The sequence below is a fragment of the Panthera pardus genome, unplaced genomic scaffold (genome assembly GCF_024362965.1).
Source record: "Panthera pardus isolate Hobbes unplaced genomic scaffold, ASM2436296v1 HiC_scaffold_1, whole genome shotgun sequence".
NCBI classification, from domain to species: domain Eukaryota; kingdom Metazoa; phylum Chordata; class Mammalia; order Carnivora; family Felidae; genus Panthera; species Panthera pardus.
In genome coordinates this window covers 54,690,723-54,707,177 of record NW_026526654.1, presented here as the reverse complement: position 1 = coordinate 54,707,177, position 16,455 = coordinate 54,690,723, and positions in this window count along the sequence as shown.

Below are 16,455 nucleotides of genomic sequence, written 5' to 3'. Positions count from 1 at the left end.
TAAAAGCCCTTCCCAGCTCCCCCCTTTCCTTTATAAAAGAGCCTCTCCCTTATTCTTCAGGCTTGCCTATGGTTCACCATAGCTTACTTGTCCTGAACTGCAATTTCTCTGCTACTCAGAAATAAACCCATTTTGCTATTAAAATAACTGGCTGTTTTATTATCCAGGCTGATTTACACAGCTTTTACAACACTGAAAATAGATGTATTTCTTGGAATTCTTTAAAGAAAGTCTGTTGAGAACACTTATGAGATAATCAGTTTTAGTCAGAGATTACTTAATTAAGGTAAGTATATATAAACAGCTTGTACCACCCACAGGCAAAGTACTGATGTTTGTCTGGGTAATGAAACTGGTTTCTGCTTATAGAAAACTAGGCAGCCCTCCTTGGAGCTTTTTCTTCTGAACAAGCACAACAATGACAAAAATCCATACAGAAAATATGTTTTTTTAGGACATAGAGTCATCATCTTAGGGAGAAAACAGTTATTCCTTAGTCCTAATATTTGGTCCTTGTGGATAGAACTTCTATTACAATAATCTTCCCCTTTCCTTTTTACTTGTCTTCAGGAAAAGAGACTTTATTTGGTATGCCAACTTGGGAGAAGAAGCTGAACCTCACCCTTTTTTTTTTTTTAATTTTTTTTTTTTAATGTTTATTTATTTTTGAGACAGAGAGACAGAGCATGAACGGGGGAGGGTCAGAGAGAGGGAGACACAGAATCTGAAACAGGCTCCAAGCTCTGAGCTGTCAGCACAGAGCCCGACGCGGGTCTTGAACTCACGGAGTGCGAGATCACGACCTGAGCTGAAGTTGGACGCCTAACCGACTGAGCCACCCAGGTGCCCCAACCTCACCCTCTTTTTTAGAGCCACTCTGCTCACAAGAAGCCTGCATTATTTTTCCTCTGGTCAGTTGTTCTCAAAAGTGTTCTTTTGAGTTGTTCTCAGACCAAAGGCCTCAAGATTCTCTGGAGACTTGTGAGAATTTGTTATCTGAATGAGCCACCCCCCCCCCCCAAAATATTAAAAAATTAAAAACAAGGGGTACCTGGGTGGCTCAGGCAGTTAAGCATCTAACTTCCTCTCATGTCATGATCTTGCGGTTCATGGGTTCAGGCCTCATGTTGGGCTCTGTGCTGACAGCTCAGAGTCTGGAGCTTGCTTCGGATTCTGTGTCTCCCTTTCTCTGCCCCTTCCCCACTCATGCTCTGTCTGTCTCTCAAAAATAGACAAAGAAACAAACAAAATTTAAATGAGCCAAAGATGGCCTCTGGGTGTTGGCCCAATCTGTTTTCTTCTTCACAGCAGTATGGGACCAGTTAGCTCAATAGCCCACTGGCACCAAACTTAATTTTTTACATATCCATATGTTTTAAGCAGAGCCCTAATAAATTAGCAGATTATTAGCCAAGTAGATCCTACCTGCTTTGCATACCCCATATAATTGCAGCCAGCCTCCACTAACCATAGATAAGAGAAGAGAAGACAAGATAGATAAGATAAGGTAACTACTGGAGCTGTAAAGAAGACTCCAAGATGCTGCTGCCCTTCAGAGCTCTGTGACCCAGACCCTCCCCGTGGACAGCTGCACAACATCACCCAGACACTTGATCCTCTTGCTGGGTGGTGGTCTCTGCATTATCTCACTCGGTGAGAGACCTGCCCCACATGTGAACGTGTCAAAGTGTCAGCCAAATAAAGCTTGTTGTATGTTATTGCAGTGTTCACATCTATCACATCTGTTCCTTGATCAACTCCCAAATCTTTGGAACTCACTACAGAATTACAGAATTCAGGTCCTGCCTCAGACCTACTAAGTCTCTACTCTTGGGTGGGGACCAGTAGTCTATACTTTAATAAATGCTTCAGGTGATTGTGTTGAATGCTGAAGTTTGAGAACCACTGTCTTTCATAAGGCAGGACACCCATTGGGGAAGCCTGTAGTTCTTTCACATGTGTGTTATGACCTGGTAAGTTTCTGTATTATTAATCTGTGGCTGTGTAACAAGTTCCCCTCAACAGTTAGTAGCTTAAAATAATTCACATTTATTATCTCATTGTTTCTGTGGGTTAAGAATTCAGAATCAGCTTAGCTGGGTGGTTCGGGGTCTGGATTTCTCATGTGGTTACCATCAGGATGTTGGTTGGGACTTCAGTCATCTAGGGGTTTGACTAGGAAGGTCTGTTTCCAAGGTGGCTCACTCTCATGGTTGTTGGCAAGACCTCTGAGTTGCTTACCATGTGAGTACCTCTGTAGGGCTGCCTGAATAATTTAATGGCAAGGAAGTTGGCTTCCCACAGAATAAGAGATCCAAAAGAAAGCAAGAGAGAAGTTATAGTGTCTTTTATAACCTACCCTCAGAAATCACATTTGCCATTTTCACAATGTTCTATTGGTTATGAAATTCAGCCCTAGTATGGGACATGAATGCCATGGGGTAGGGGTCATTGGGGGACATCTTGGAGGCTGACTACCATAGTCTCTCTAAATCAGAAATGCAACAGTGGCAATGTAAGTTTCCCAAATGTCAACCTAAATAAAGAGGTACACGAAGGCCAACACAAATGACCAGAAATTGAGTTTAGTTGGGAATAGCAGAGGAATTGCAATTCGGGAAACCCATGCCAAAACAAGCTACAGGTGAGTCTGTGGAGGGTTTGGAGTAGAATGTATTTATGGTAAGGAATGCAAAGAGGAGGAAGTTGAGCCAGAGTCCAAGAAGTAATTTCATTGGCTTGAGGATGTAGAGAGATTCTTGGCAGATGTTCACAGGTCAGGAGGTAAGTCTTGGTCTTCTGTAAATCATACACTTAATGAAAGTCAGTCTCTTGGTTCTTAAATTCCATTATCCTGAGGGCACATGTGTGAGATTCTACATCTCATATCCTCTGGTTCCATTGAAATCCTTTCACACAAACATGGCATGTATCTATAATCAAAGGTGATATTTTGCTTCTGTCTGCTCATGGCCAGGTTTCATTTGATTGCTAGCTTGGATGGGGAAAAGCAATGTTATCGACTCTCTCATAACCCAACATGTAAAAAATTGCAAATCATGGTAATCCCTCTCATATGCTTTTCTAATTAATTGCCTACTAGACATCTCTCTCAGGATGCCCCCCAGCACCCCAGAATTAAACTCCTGATACACCCTGCTAAACCTGTTTTTCTTTCATTTCCTTCTTATATTCAATAGCACCACCATCCGGCCACCTGCCCAGGTCAGGAATCTTGGAGTCTCTCTTAGTGACTGTCTCTCCTTCATCCCCCAAGGTCTCGTAATCATCCAATCCTGCTGACTTTATCCTCTAAGTAACTCTCAAACTTCTCGTTACCTCCACATTGCTCTTCTCTCAACAGCATTGATGTTACAACCACCAGCTGGTCTCTCTACTTTCCCTGTGGAAAATAGTTTGGAGGCAGGATGGAGGGGAGTCAGGGAGACCAGCTGGGGGTTGTAGTATCAATCCTGTTGAGAGAAAAAAGTGGTGGTGGTGAAGAAGAGAACTCATTTGAGTGATTTTTCTAAAGCGTTCTCTTCTTTAGATCCCTCTCCGTAACTCCCTTTTGTCCTTAAAGTCCAATTCCAAGTATGCCTGAAAGCCTCCATGACCGGGTGTGGTGTAGCTCTTCAGTTTACTCTCTTGCCTATACTCAACCAGTCCGAACTTCCTTCAGACTCACGATTGCCTATTTCTCTTTACCACCAAACCCATTTTATAAATGTTCCCCTCCATCTGAATTTCCCTTTGCTTCATCCTATTCATTTGTGAAGCTTTTATGTGTTCTTCAGGGCTTGGTTTATATGTTCCCTTTCTGGGAAGTCTTTTCTGACTCCCAGATTTGGGATGAAAGCTTCTCTATGGTCTCCTTCAACACCTCACGGTTAACTAATCATCATATGTACCAATATTGAGACGATGATTTATTTGAGTCTCTCTTCCACTGAATTGCACAGTGCCTGAGGCAGGGACCCTGTCCTCCTAACTATTGTACACCCAGCCCTGTCACAGGTTCAGCACTTGATACAATGTGTTGAATGAATGCTTTTGTATTTATCAGTTAATAGACCATTTGCTTCTACTCTCAGTGGAGGACTGTTTCCTTTGATTGATGGCTCATTATTTCCTTTTATATTCTCTGTCTTCCCTATCTCCCTCTTGCTCCTGTACCCCCACCCCTTTCCCATTTCCTTTCTTCTCTTCCTCCTTTCTAAAATACTTATTGAACCCCTACTGTATTCCAAGAAGTGCTCTTCTAACCTCTTTCTACCATTTCTTCACATCTTCTGCATTAGAGTTCTTCATTTGCTGTTTTTCTATTTTTACCAAGAATGTGGATAATCTTCAGGATCATTCTTATCTATGTCTGACCCTGTAATAAGTATAGGAGAAAACAAGGCTTTGTGTAGAATCAGAGGTATACTGCATTTGGCCCATGGTGATGCCTATGTCTTGCTTTATTTGCTTTCTTCATCATATAAGCACACCTGAGTGAACAGGTCTACTGGGTTCCTTCTAGAGGACTAAACTTGTGAGGAAGAGGATACTAAGGCTTTCTGCAGAGCTTCACAGTGTGTGAGTCCATGTTAACGTGACTGCCTCCAACATCACAAATATGGAGACTTGTGTGATGGTGTGGTGCTCATAAATGGACTTTCTGAAATAAAAGAGATCCCTGATTTATAGCTTTTGCCAGTTTGCGTGGTATAAATATGCCTACCGTGGTTGATTTCAAGCTACCAATATGACATCATTGAACACAGAGTTGGGAAGTGATAGGTAGAATCGGCTCTTGCTAACTGGTACAAGCCGGTCCAGCACATCACTGCTATGTCAGGGGGCACAGGCTTCCAGGAAGGGGGCGCTGGGTAGCTATCATTAGTCTGACCAGCACCCTGCTCTCTTTTCTGAAAGTTGCCTTACAACCCTGCAGAGTTGTCAGCTGGATTATCCTGATGGGATTGGAGGTGCTCAACTCAAGCTGGGCTGAGCAAAGTACTTTCTAATACACCTAGTTTGGGAATCTGGCTGGTTTCATGTACAGAGACATAGATCAGGAGTTAGAGCGGCCATTTCCTTAACATGGAGTTAGAATAGAATAAGCCCACCTGCAGCAAGACAGAAGCAGCAACAGGATATACGAAGAAGGGAATGACTGGGTTTCTATGGCTCTTTAGCATCTGAGGTGAGGAGTACCTCCGTGCATGGATATGAGAGACTGCCTGACCCTACTTACCTTTGTTTTAAAAAAATTTTTTTTAATGTTTATTTATTTTTGAGACAGAGAGAGACAGAGCATGAATGGGGGAGGGTCAGAGAGAGAGGGAGACACAGAATCCGAAGCAGGCTCCAGGCTCTGAGCTGTCAGCACAGAGCCCCACACGGGGCTCGAACTCACATACCATGATATCATGACCTGAGCCGAAGTCGGACGCTTAACTGACTAAGCCACCCAGGCGCCCCCTTACCTTTGTTTAAGTTAGCACTGTGTATTTGAAAACAGGCATGTTAATAGTACAGAGGATAATAGTACAGAGAATCTGGCTGAAAAACAACTATCAAACCTTTCTTTTCTGTGTTCATCCTCCCAACTATCGGTTCAGAAACTAACACCTGAAATCATAAAACTTTGATTATAGGGTTTTTTTTTTGAAATTTAAATATCTATTTTTAAACCTCCCAAAACCATGGAGTATGCTTCATCTAGAAACAGTTTACAGGACTAATAACAATAATAATTAATAAGCAATACAATTCCTACCCATGACACAGCTGTAAAGTTTCAAATAATCAATTTATAAATTTGTTGAATTTACTTTTACAAAAATATTCATTTCATCCATGAGATGAGTTGCAAAATTATTTCCAGATTTCTATAGATTACAAACTGTAATTCAGTTTCAGTTACATAGCAGGTGAACATTTTAACTGAACTATCACTTCAAAATATAATGTGTTAAAAGTGATTGTTACAGCATAGGCACCACTGAAAAGAAATTTCTTGGTATATGACACAACCACAAGTTATTCAAATGTCTGTATTATTACAGAAAAAGAGGAGGTAATGGCCACTTTGAGTAAAAATTGTATTCTTGGCTTGAAGAAAATTTTTCTTCTAATATTTGGCAATTATTCAGATTTTTAAAACTGACTTCTGTGACAAAACAAAACTGTGCAGATCCAAACATTAACTATCAAAACTAATTAATATCAATAATTCTATAACTAATGAAATACAGCCCCAGTTCAGAACTTAGGCAGGCATAATATACATACTGGGCTTAAAAATGAAAAGGTATTACCCACGTTACAGTACCATAAATATAACTGAAAATCATACCGTCTAACCTAACTTTGGGCAGAGATCAGCCTGTCCTATGGTTATTTTCATATGAACAAATGATACTTATGTACTGGGTAATTATGAAGAACAAAAAAGTATAAATAGTTTATAGGACATTTTACTACCATGAAAAAATATGCTGCTATGAGTATATTCTATACCTGTTGATCAGGTATTTAATCATATGATTATCAGCTTTTATTAAGCTCCCCAAATCCAGGTATATAATATGTAATATGAGTTGAAGTTTTTAAAAATGAAGGCTGACTAATTTCTCCAGTATTGCCAAAACCCCATCCATGGCTAATTAGTATTGCTTTAAATTTCCAACCGTGTTAAATAAGGGTTAATTGCCTCTTCTAAAAGAGAAGGTAAATACCACACACCAAGAGGTAGCTCTGTTGCCTATAAATGCTTCAAACACAGGGCTCTCAAATATGATTGTCATTGAGCTGCCTGGAATATCATACCAACTTCGTAGAAGAGTCAATACTTTTCCGGGTTTCATTTCCAAGAGCTTATGAAAAACCTCTGTTTAAGAAGGTAAGACTTGTTTCCATCTCCCCACCAATAGTCATTTTTAGAATATGCTCATGTTTTTAAAAAAGCATTTTGCAGCTTGATGAGTTACAAAAGTCGAATATTTAGGATGACTTTGAAAGACCTGTGTGCATACAGTTAACTAAAGATCAAAACAGGAACGGTTTTCATGCCAGTCACTTAAGTAATAATGATACCTAAAAGCAAAACTGTCTCTCAACATTTAGTAGAATACAGGGGAAACCATAGTATTAGAAGTTATTCCTTACAAAGTAATCTCTTTAAAATATAAAATGATAAAGTGGCACCTGGGTGGCTCTGTTGGTTAAGCGTCCGCCTTTGGCTCAGGTCACGATCTCACGGTTTGTGAGTTCGAGCCCCACGTCGAGCTCTGTGCTGACAGCTCACAGCCAGGAGCCTGCTTCGGTTTCTGTGTCTCCTCTCTCTACCCCTGGCCTGCTCCTGCTCTGTCTCTCTCTCAAAAAATAAATAAACATTGAAAAAAATTTAAAAAATATATAAAATGATAAACACTATCACAAGGTAGTTGAATGGCTTCTCCCAGATCTTTAATGCTGCCAAGATCCAAAAGGCACACAGGGCTCATGAGTTAAGCGTTGTTAAGGCTGACGTAGCTTTGGTGGGTTTCTCTGGGTCTGTATGAAGTAGAAGCCAGTAATAAGGAGTCCCTTCAAGGAATCCATCTGCTGAATGCTTTTGAAATTTTTCAATTAATTTCTTCACCTTTTTATCTGTGATGCCAGGACAGGCGGCTTCTGCCACAGCAATATGTTTCTGGAGTTCTTCAACTGCCTGATTGCTGCTAGCGTTATTCTCATCCTGCTGTTTAAGTTCAGCAAACGCAGGTGTGATTACCATAGACCAATGGCTCAGGGTCTGTGCAAGATCTTGCTACTTTGCATTGGGCTTCTTTCACATGCTGGTAAAGCTCCGTTCAGCAGGAGTATTTTTTTCCCTGCTGGTGGATTCTGAATCAGAGCCCTCAGAATCAGTTTCATCATCACTGTGCCCTTCTGCCTCCCATCTCTAAAACTGACCTATCGGTTCTGTCAAATAAGACGTCTTCTTTGAATTTTTTACAATGAATTTGTGTTTCAGGAGTTCTTTAGCTGTAGGACAAAATCATGGTTCTTTGTTCAGGCAAGCATCAATAAACTCCTTAAAGGACTTAGTAAAGTCTCCAACAAGAGTTGGGGGGTGGTTTTTTGGAATAAGAAACAGAACTCTCATTGGATGCACATCACAGTTAGGTGGCTCTGCCTTGGATGGTTCAATAGCAGTAATTCCCAATGACCAAATGTCAGCTTTTGAGTTATAAGCCCACCGTTGGGGAAGTTCAGGAACCATCCAAAATGGTGTTCCCACAAAGGTATTTCTTTTAATTTGTGTATCTGTCAGCTGGACAGTAACTCCAAAGTCAGCAGGTTTAACATCTCCTTGTTCTGACAGCAAGATGTTGGCAGCTTTTTATGTCTCAGTGAATTTTCTTTTCTGAACGGAGATAGTGCAGACCTTTCAACATTTCCTTTAGCAGGGTAGCGATCGGGCGCTCATCAAATGGACCAGCTTGAGGAAGAGCCAGGGATGAACCACCACCACCCGGGTCTTCCATTGTTAATTTTGAACGCTTTAAATATGATCCATAGCATTTTGTTACATATGAGCTGTCACACTGACTCAAAATAGCGATTTCTTGCTGAATGCCTGCAGTTTCTTCTTCCGCTCCCTGGGGGTCTGGGACTTTAACAGCAAGCACCTGCTGGGTGCGGTATCAAATTCCCTTGATAACTTCTCCAAAGGAGCCTTTCCCGATGTGTTTTAGTTTTGTGACTAGTTCTTCTGGATGGGCTGTGTTATTCTGCATCCCGGGAACTTGGACAGTCCCCGGTGAGCAGGCCACGAAAGCGACGCTATTGCACATTGCTCCTGCGGTCGTGGCGCCCTGGGCTCGGAGTGGCTCCTGCTCCGGGGGTCGCTCAGCAGCCCTCCCAGGCTTTTCGACCTGGGCGTGGAAGGACACACAGAAGTGGGGTGACTGGGGTGGTGGCACGTCGCCTCTAGCTCAGGGATAGGCGGTTCGTAGCTCAGCCGCCTGGGACTCAGTTTACCTTTCTGACGCCCGCCGGCTGCTGCTCCCACGGCAACCCCTCCTGAAGGGGGTTGGGGGGGGCTGGGCGCTGTGTGTGGTGGGGGCTCGGAACTGCCCTTGAATGGTGCTAGTGGTCTATGCGTCGCCGCTGTGTAATTACAGGTGTAAAGGAAGGAACGGTTCTTACATCAGAGATGATGGCTTTCACTATGTCAACTTCCAACGGGCCGGTGGTTTTCAAAGCATCTTTCCTGGAACCCTAGCACCTTCGGAACTACGCGGGCGACTGGAAGGAAAGGACAGTGGGCAGAGGTCCAGGCTCCAACTGTAACATCAATCAGAGCAGCTCTAGGCTTATCTGTTTCAAATGTTTTTGTTGGTGGTGGTGGTGGTGGTTTTTGTTTTGTTTTGTGTTTTTGTTCTATGTATGATTTCATTAAACAAATGTTTGCCCTGCTGTAGCCTTAGGTAAACTCAGTCTTTAGAGTCATTAGTGCCCCCCTCCTGCTCCTTCTCTCCCCCTGGGCCTTTCTGTCCTCCTACACTCTTCATTCCATCTTTTCACCACTGCAGCTCTTGGGAAAGGGACAGATAAATTTAGATCCCGCTACTACACAAGGTCCGAAGCATTACCTTTTTAATACCACTCTCATCCAAGTGGAGGACAACAACCGGAAACCGACAAAAGCAGCCCTGAAGATAATAGCAATTTCAACCATCATCCAAGAGACGTGCATTTCTGGTAGATATGGCTATGTGATGTGGCTGGGATGAGGATAATTTTCTGGAATTTTTGGAATTTGCCACGCAAGTGACTAACTGCTCTGGAGGGTCATGGGCTCTGTTCTGAAGTCAAGGGCACGATTCCCCATCCTTATTTGGGAATTGAGTTTGAGATGAGCCCTCTCCCGTTTCTATGCTGGTTTCACTCAACGTACTTGCCTTACTAGGGCTAACATTTGCTCTTTTAAGTGTTTCATTTTTCAATAGAAAATATGGGTGACTGTGCTGGTATGTCTCTGACATTTTGCAACAACAGTCCTTACTGATGTTTAGCTAGTACTTCTCTTTCTCAGCTCAAGATTTGAGAATGTTTAAAAATATATATATATTTTTACATTCATTTATTTTTGAGAGACAGAGAGAGACACAGAGCACTGGTGGGGGAGGGGCAGAGAGAGGGAGACACAGAATCCACAAAAGCTGCAGGCTCTAAGCTGTCAGCACAGAGCCCGATGCGGGGGCTGAAACTCACAAACTGTGAGATCATGACCTGAGCCGAAGTCAGACGCTCAACCCACTGAGCCACCCAGGCACCCCGAGAATGTGTTTTAATAGACTCCGCAGGTTTTTAGGTGGTGGTGGCGGCTTATTAAAGTTATAGCATTAGTAAGATAATCAACAGGAATATGGGCATGTGAATTTGAAAAAAAAAACAACAAAAACAAAAACAAAAAGGAAAAGGAAAAGGAAAACAGAAGATATCCCTGAGCATGATCATTTATATAGGTTCTTAAGGAATCACGTCCAACACTCAGGGGAGACAGAGGTATAGAGTACACATTGTCTGAGAAGTTCTAACATGCCTTTGGCTGCAACTGGAATAAAATGCATTCCTCAGAAACCTCCAGGAGAGGAGGTAGTGTGACATGTTCCACACGTGGATCAAATCTGGAAATTACCTTCATTCCCATGGGCTTTCTTTCTGGCCTTAGAAATGTAAATCGCATGTACTAGATTTTGTACTGAGCACACTGACTGAATGTGTTCACTGTAGTCCCTAGATTTTACTGCGTATGATTCAATTAATGAAGTATTGGATAGATTTTCAGCTAGTACTTTAAGGGCAATTGCCTCTTGAATACTTGAGAGTCTCTAAGAGACATAGAAAAGGTGATTTCATTGCTAAATAAATATGTAATGTAAAGTATCTTGCGGTCTTTTCTTGTTTTGTCTTGTGTTGTGTTTTTGGTTTGCCATACAATCATTTAGCTCTGACATCTTGCCACAGGTTTTGTGTGCAGGTACTCTTTATATGACTTTAATAAAAATTTCTCTCTGGTGAAGATATCTTGTTTGTCTATCTTAAGTTTATAGCTTAAATTTTATTCAATTAATAGTCATTATTTCCTTGTTCTCAGTTTTTCCTTAGGTAAGGATTTTTTTCAGATTTTCTTTTATAGTTATTTTAATTTTTTAAGATGTTTATTTATTTTTGAGAGAGAGAGAGACAGAGTGCAAGCAGGGGAGGGGCAGAGAGAGACACACACACAATCAGAAGCAGGCTCCGGGTACTGAGCTGTTAGCACAGAGCCCGACATGTGGCTTGAATTCATGAATCGTGAAATCATAACCTGAGCTGAAGTCCGACGCTTAACCGACTGAGCCACCCAGGCACCCCTCTTTTATAGTTATTTTAATGTCACTGATTTACTAGACTGCCTGTTATCTGGTGCTATGATTTGATCTCTTCTTATGAAGTTTTTTTTTTGTAGTGATGGGACTTTCTATCATCACATTGTTTTTACTATTCCCTCTTTCCTGGCCATAAAATGCAAGTTGATTGTACATGGACAACTATACTTTTTAGAACTTGAAACCTCCTTTCGTAAGATTTTGGAAGGCTACAAGAGCTAAGGTTGCCTAACATATAAACTGTTTGACATGGTCAGAGCTTTCTATATTTTTAAGTTCACCAAACACAGATGTTGACTACGCATTTGCTACCTTCCTTCATGCACATTTGTGATGAAAATTGCTACCCAGATAAGCTGGAATGGAACATTTACTAAATATCTACTAAGTGTTAACTGCCAGGATAAGAAACATACATGCCATTTCCATTACTCTTTGTAACAAACCTATATTTGAAGTAATAATATCCTCAATTCACCCATGTGACAGCTTAAGTGTGTATTAAGTGAATCACACGGATTTTATGGGGCTGGGCATTTCTTATGTTTCTAAATACATTTTTAAGACTGCCATTGGGAGATGTGAGCTCTAGGTGCTATCAAACAGCATTTCTGACATCCTGATGTCCTTGCTAAAGCACTATGTCTGAGATTCCATCAAAAATTGGTGTTGCCTTTGATTTGTTCTTTTCTCCTTGTGAAAAGGGGCTGGAGAAAATCCAATGAAGAGGGATATAAATATCTGAAACTTCTTAATATTTCCACCGCTAATTTTTCTAATAGATTTTCTGGAACTCAATATTGAGGATCCCCTGGGGTTTCCTGGCTTATAGGAAGGCCAGCCATTTATTAATTTAATAAATATTTAGAGAGAACTGTGTATGTGTGAAATTATTTATTTGCTATGTCTAACTCTCCACTGTCATCTAAAGGATTGGATCCCAGCTGGAGAAGCCAAGAGACCAGCAAATCACTCTGAAAAGGGACATAGAAAGTTGGGGGGTATGGCTGGTAAGATGGAGGTTAGAGGGGTGCATGGGGGGAAATGGTCTAGAGAGACCTGCTGGCTGGGGTTGCTAGGGAGTTTTGAAGGGAGGTATGTGTCTAACCTTCATAGAAACCTAGAAAGAATTATTAGTTCCCTTTTATAGCTGAGGAAACTGAGGCTGCCTGAGGCATACAGTTATATCCATGTAAAGCACTGTTCCATAATAGCAGGATGTGTGTTTGTGCGTTGGGGGTGGGAAGGCACAGAAGTGAATGTCAGAAAGATGTCCTTTTCCAAACCGTGATAAGGTATATTTAAGGATTTATAATGTTTTATTGTATGAACTACAACATAAAGCCTTTTTATGTGTTGGACCACAAAATCAATATTGAAATACTTCATTTTTTGAATGAGAAAAGCTCTTCTATGGAGTGTATGAACATATTTCTCGTTAATGATTTGAACTTGGGACTATTTTGGGGATAGTCAGTTACAAGTCTTGCTTTGGGGTGGTACTGGACAAGAAATGAGCTTTGAAAAGTAAAAAAGTTAGCAAGGGCTTGAACTCGGGTCTACTGACCCTGAAGCTGATGTTCTTAATGACTGGTCTCACTCAGAGTACAGTTAGACTTACCTCCAGCTTTCCTATCAGAAGCAACCTAATTACCATGCTGTCCCCAAGGATGTCACGGCCCCACAGGAGGGGGTCCTGAGCTAATAGGAGCAATGACGAGAGGGGTGTATTACCATCCTTATTTGTTTTAAACCATTGATTAACCAGCTAATGTTTCTTTGCGTTATTCGTAAAAAATGCAACAGTAATTTGTAGGTGTTTTCTTTTCATGTTGCGATGTCCTACCTATCAGCAAATCAATCTGCAAAGATTCACTGAGTGGGAAAGGAACGATTGTAGACAGTCTCATTAGGATAATGAGACAACTTTTTTGAAGAAGTAAAATATGTGGTGAAATAATTTACTAAACTACACTCACTACTGCTTGTTTCAAAATTATAGTTAAAAAACCCACTTATTTGGAATAATGAGTTCCTTGCTGCTCAGTGTGTGATCCTCTCCCCCGTAGCACTGGTATCCCTGGCGGTATCCCCGTTAGAAATACAGAGTCTCAGGCCCACCCAGACAGTCTGTTAGAATCTGCTTTCTAACAAGGTTTATAGGTGATTCGTAAGTACAATACAGTTACAGGAGCTCTGCTCTAAGGCAAATTTAGGCTCTCAGGTGGATTAAAAATATCAAGAATCGTCTTTGCCCTGCCTGAGCTTGCTTGTAACGGCAATGAGCTGAAAGCACATGAACTGGCAATTAACAAAAGGCGGCAAGAGTTAAGTGCTAAGCCAGTGGTACCAACAGAAAAGGCTGTAAGGGTTCAGAGGAAAGAGCAATCACAGCCAATTACGTCCACCAGGGGATTTCAAGCTTCCAGCCTTCAGGCATTTCAGGTTTCTTTAACGGCCCCTGCTTGCCATTGACGCCTGCAGCCCTAGGGGGCAGTGTGGTATAGTAAAAAATCGAATGGATCTCCTCCCCGGTGTTCCTCTCAGTAGCCCCGTGACCTTGAGAAATCACTTAATCCCGCTGAACTTCAGTTTCCTCATTGGAGAACCAAAATAAAAAATACCTTCCTCAGACGGTTGTTGTAAGGATTAAAAGCAAAATATACAAAACGTCCAACACATACTAGGTACTCTATGTCTCTACTTGGTGCCTTCTCCTTGTCTAATCTATACTTAGCAAATTCATACTTACAATGAAGAAGACTATAGTGTTTATTGATGCTCAGAGTGTTAACATGTTATATTGAAGCAAATAAATCTGAAGGAAGTTGTCAGCAGGGGCTAGCTTGATGGCCAGCTGAGCTCCCCAGAGGGCGTTGTTGGTAAGCAGTTCCTCCAAAGGCCAGCTCAGGAAGGGGAGGGAGAGGTCTAACCACAGTGTTTGCTCCTCGTGGCTGTATTAATTCAGAAGATGCCTTTAGCTTCTTGCTGATTTTCTTACCTTCTGGGGCAGTGATAAACCCAAGAGCACGGCTCTGTTGTCGCCAAGAGAATGCCCACAGGCTTGGGTCCAAAGCAGTGGTTCTCAAGCTTTGGTGGTACATTAGAATCTCCTAGGGATTTGTAAAAGCTACTGGTTCCCAGGGCCAACCTGAGAACGGCCAAAAAAAAAAAAAAAAAAAAAAAAAAAAATCTCTGGGGATAGTATTTTAAGAAAGCACCCCAGGTGATTTTAATGTGTAGCTGAGGTTGAGAACCACCATAAACTGCGCGTTACAGACTTAGGATGACTCTAAACCATTCATTACGGGCTTAGTACTTAAATGCAAGCGAGAGACTTCCACCCCAGAGGCTGTGTCTCCTCTAGCTGTCAACACACGTGGATTTTACAGCTCCTGAGAAAGATTTCAGTGTTAGCTGTTTTAGAGTGTGACAGCTGAGAAAAAAACAAAACAAAACAAAACTGAAATAAAAGCTAAGTTTTATACATCCAGATGTTAGATTCTTTTTCCCCCCATTTGAAGGGGGATCTTTGGATCCTGTCTAGTTTCATTCTATATACTCTGTAACATTTGGAATACCTTGGTAATAAAGAGTTTATTTCCTTGAAATTTGCTTGCATCTTTTTCTCTCCTTGTGACAGAGAAATCGCTTATTTTCGGTCTTTTTTTGGGCGAGAGATTGATTCGTTTTCCCAATATTTGTATGTTTCCTAAATTTTTGATTGGCTCTTTTCACCACAATTAATCAGCAAAGACATTTAAGATTCTTCAAGTGCAATTTGAGCAGCTTAAAACACACTCTTTGGTGTCAGTCAGAAGGAGCTGCCTTCTAAAGCCTAATGCTTCAGAAACAGTAAACATGTTTGAATTCATGTACAGTAAATGGGAATAATAAGAGTAACTTTCTCTCAGGGCTGAAGTGAGGATTTCACTTGTTGACGTTTACAAGTGTTATGAGCAGTGCCTGCTGCCTAGTAAGCTCTCAGGAAGCATTAGCTTATTTTATTATTCCAGGAGTTGGGGGTCAGGGTATCACACCTGTGTTTGGAAATGGGGGGCACAGATGAGTTGGCTGTGTAGCGAAAGGCTTCAAATTGTCCACCTTCATGAAAATTTGAGACTGGAGAATAAACACAATACCGAGATGTTATTTATATAGAGAGAGTTTTATATACATTTACAGATGACTGAAAGAGTTGGTGACATACTGACATGTTTGTGATCGTTCCACCCGTTTCCCCTGGGAGAATGTGTGTGCCAGAGAGTGGCTTGGGCAGTGCGGTCAAATGCTATGAGTAATCAGGAGGCTTTTTTTTTTTTTTAATTTTCTTTAATGTTTATTTGTTTTCAAGAGAGAGAGAGAGACCGAGTGTGATCGTGAGAGGGGCAGAGAGAATCTGAGGCAGGCTCTGGGCTCTCAGCTGCCAGCACAGAGCCTGATGCAGGGCTCCAACCCACAAACCATGAGATCATGACCTGAACCGAAGTCGGCACTTAACCCACTGAGCCACCCAGGTGCCCCAGGAGGTTTTTGCTTTTATGATTTCTAACTTCTGTCAAAGAAGACAGAAATCAGTTGAAATAACCAAAACAACTGTGCATCCTTAGCAAATGAGAACGATGTACATTTTTGACATACCAGTTTTATATCATTTTCCCCCACAACTGATTTCACAGCACATCTTATTAATTTCATGTGTAAAATGTAGCTTGAATCTGTTCGCTTGATTTCTGCTAACACTGCTACAACCCTAGTTCTACCCCGTCCTTCTCTTCCAATGTACAATGACTACAGTAACCATCTCCCTGTTTCTACTATTCACTAATTAGCAGTCAGAGCAATCTCTGAAAGCGGAAATTCAATCATGTGGCTTCTACACTGTAACCATTTCCATTTCTTTCTAGTGATGTTTGAAAAAAGAATCAGACCTCCTTGGCATGGCCTTCAAGGCCCTGTGTGATCTGGTCCCAGTCCGCTTTTGCAGTCCCACTCTTGACTTTCTCAACATTTTACCTTTCAGCCCCTATGTTCTCAGAGA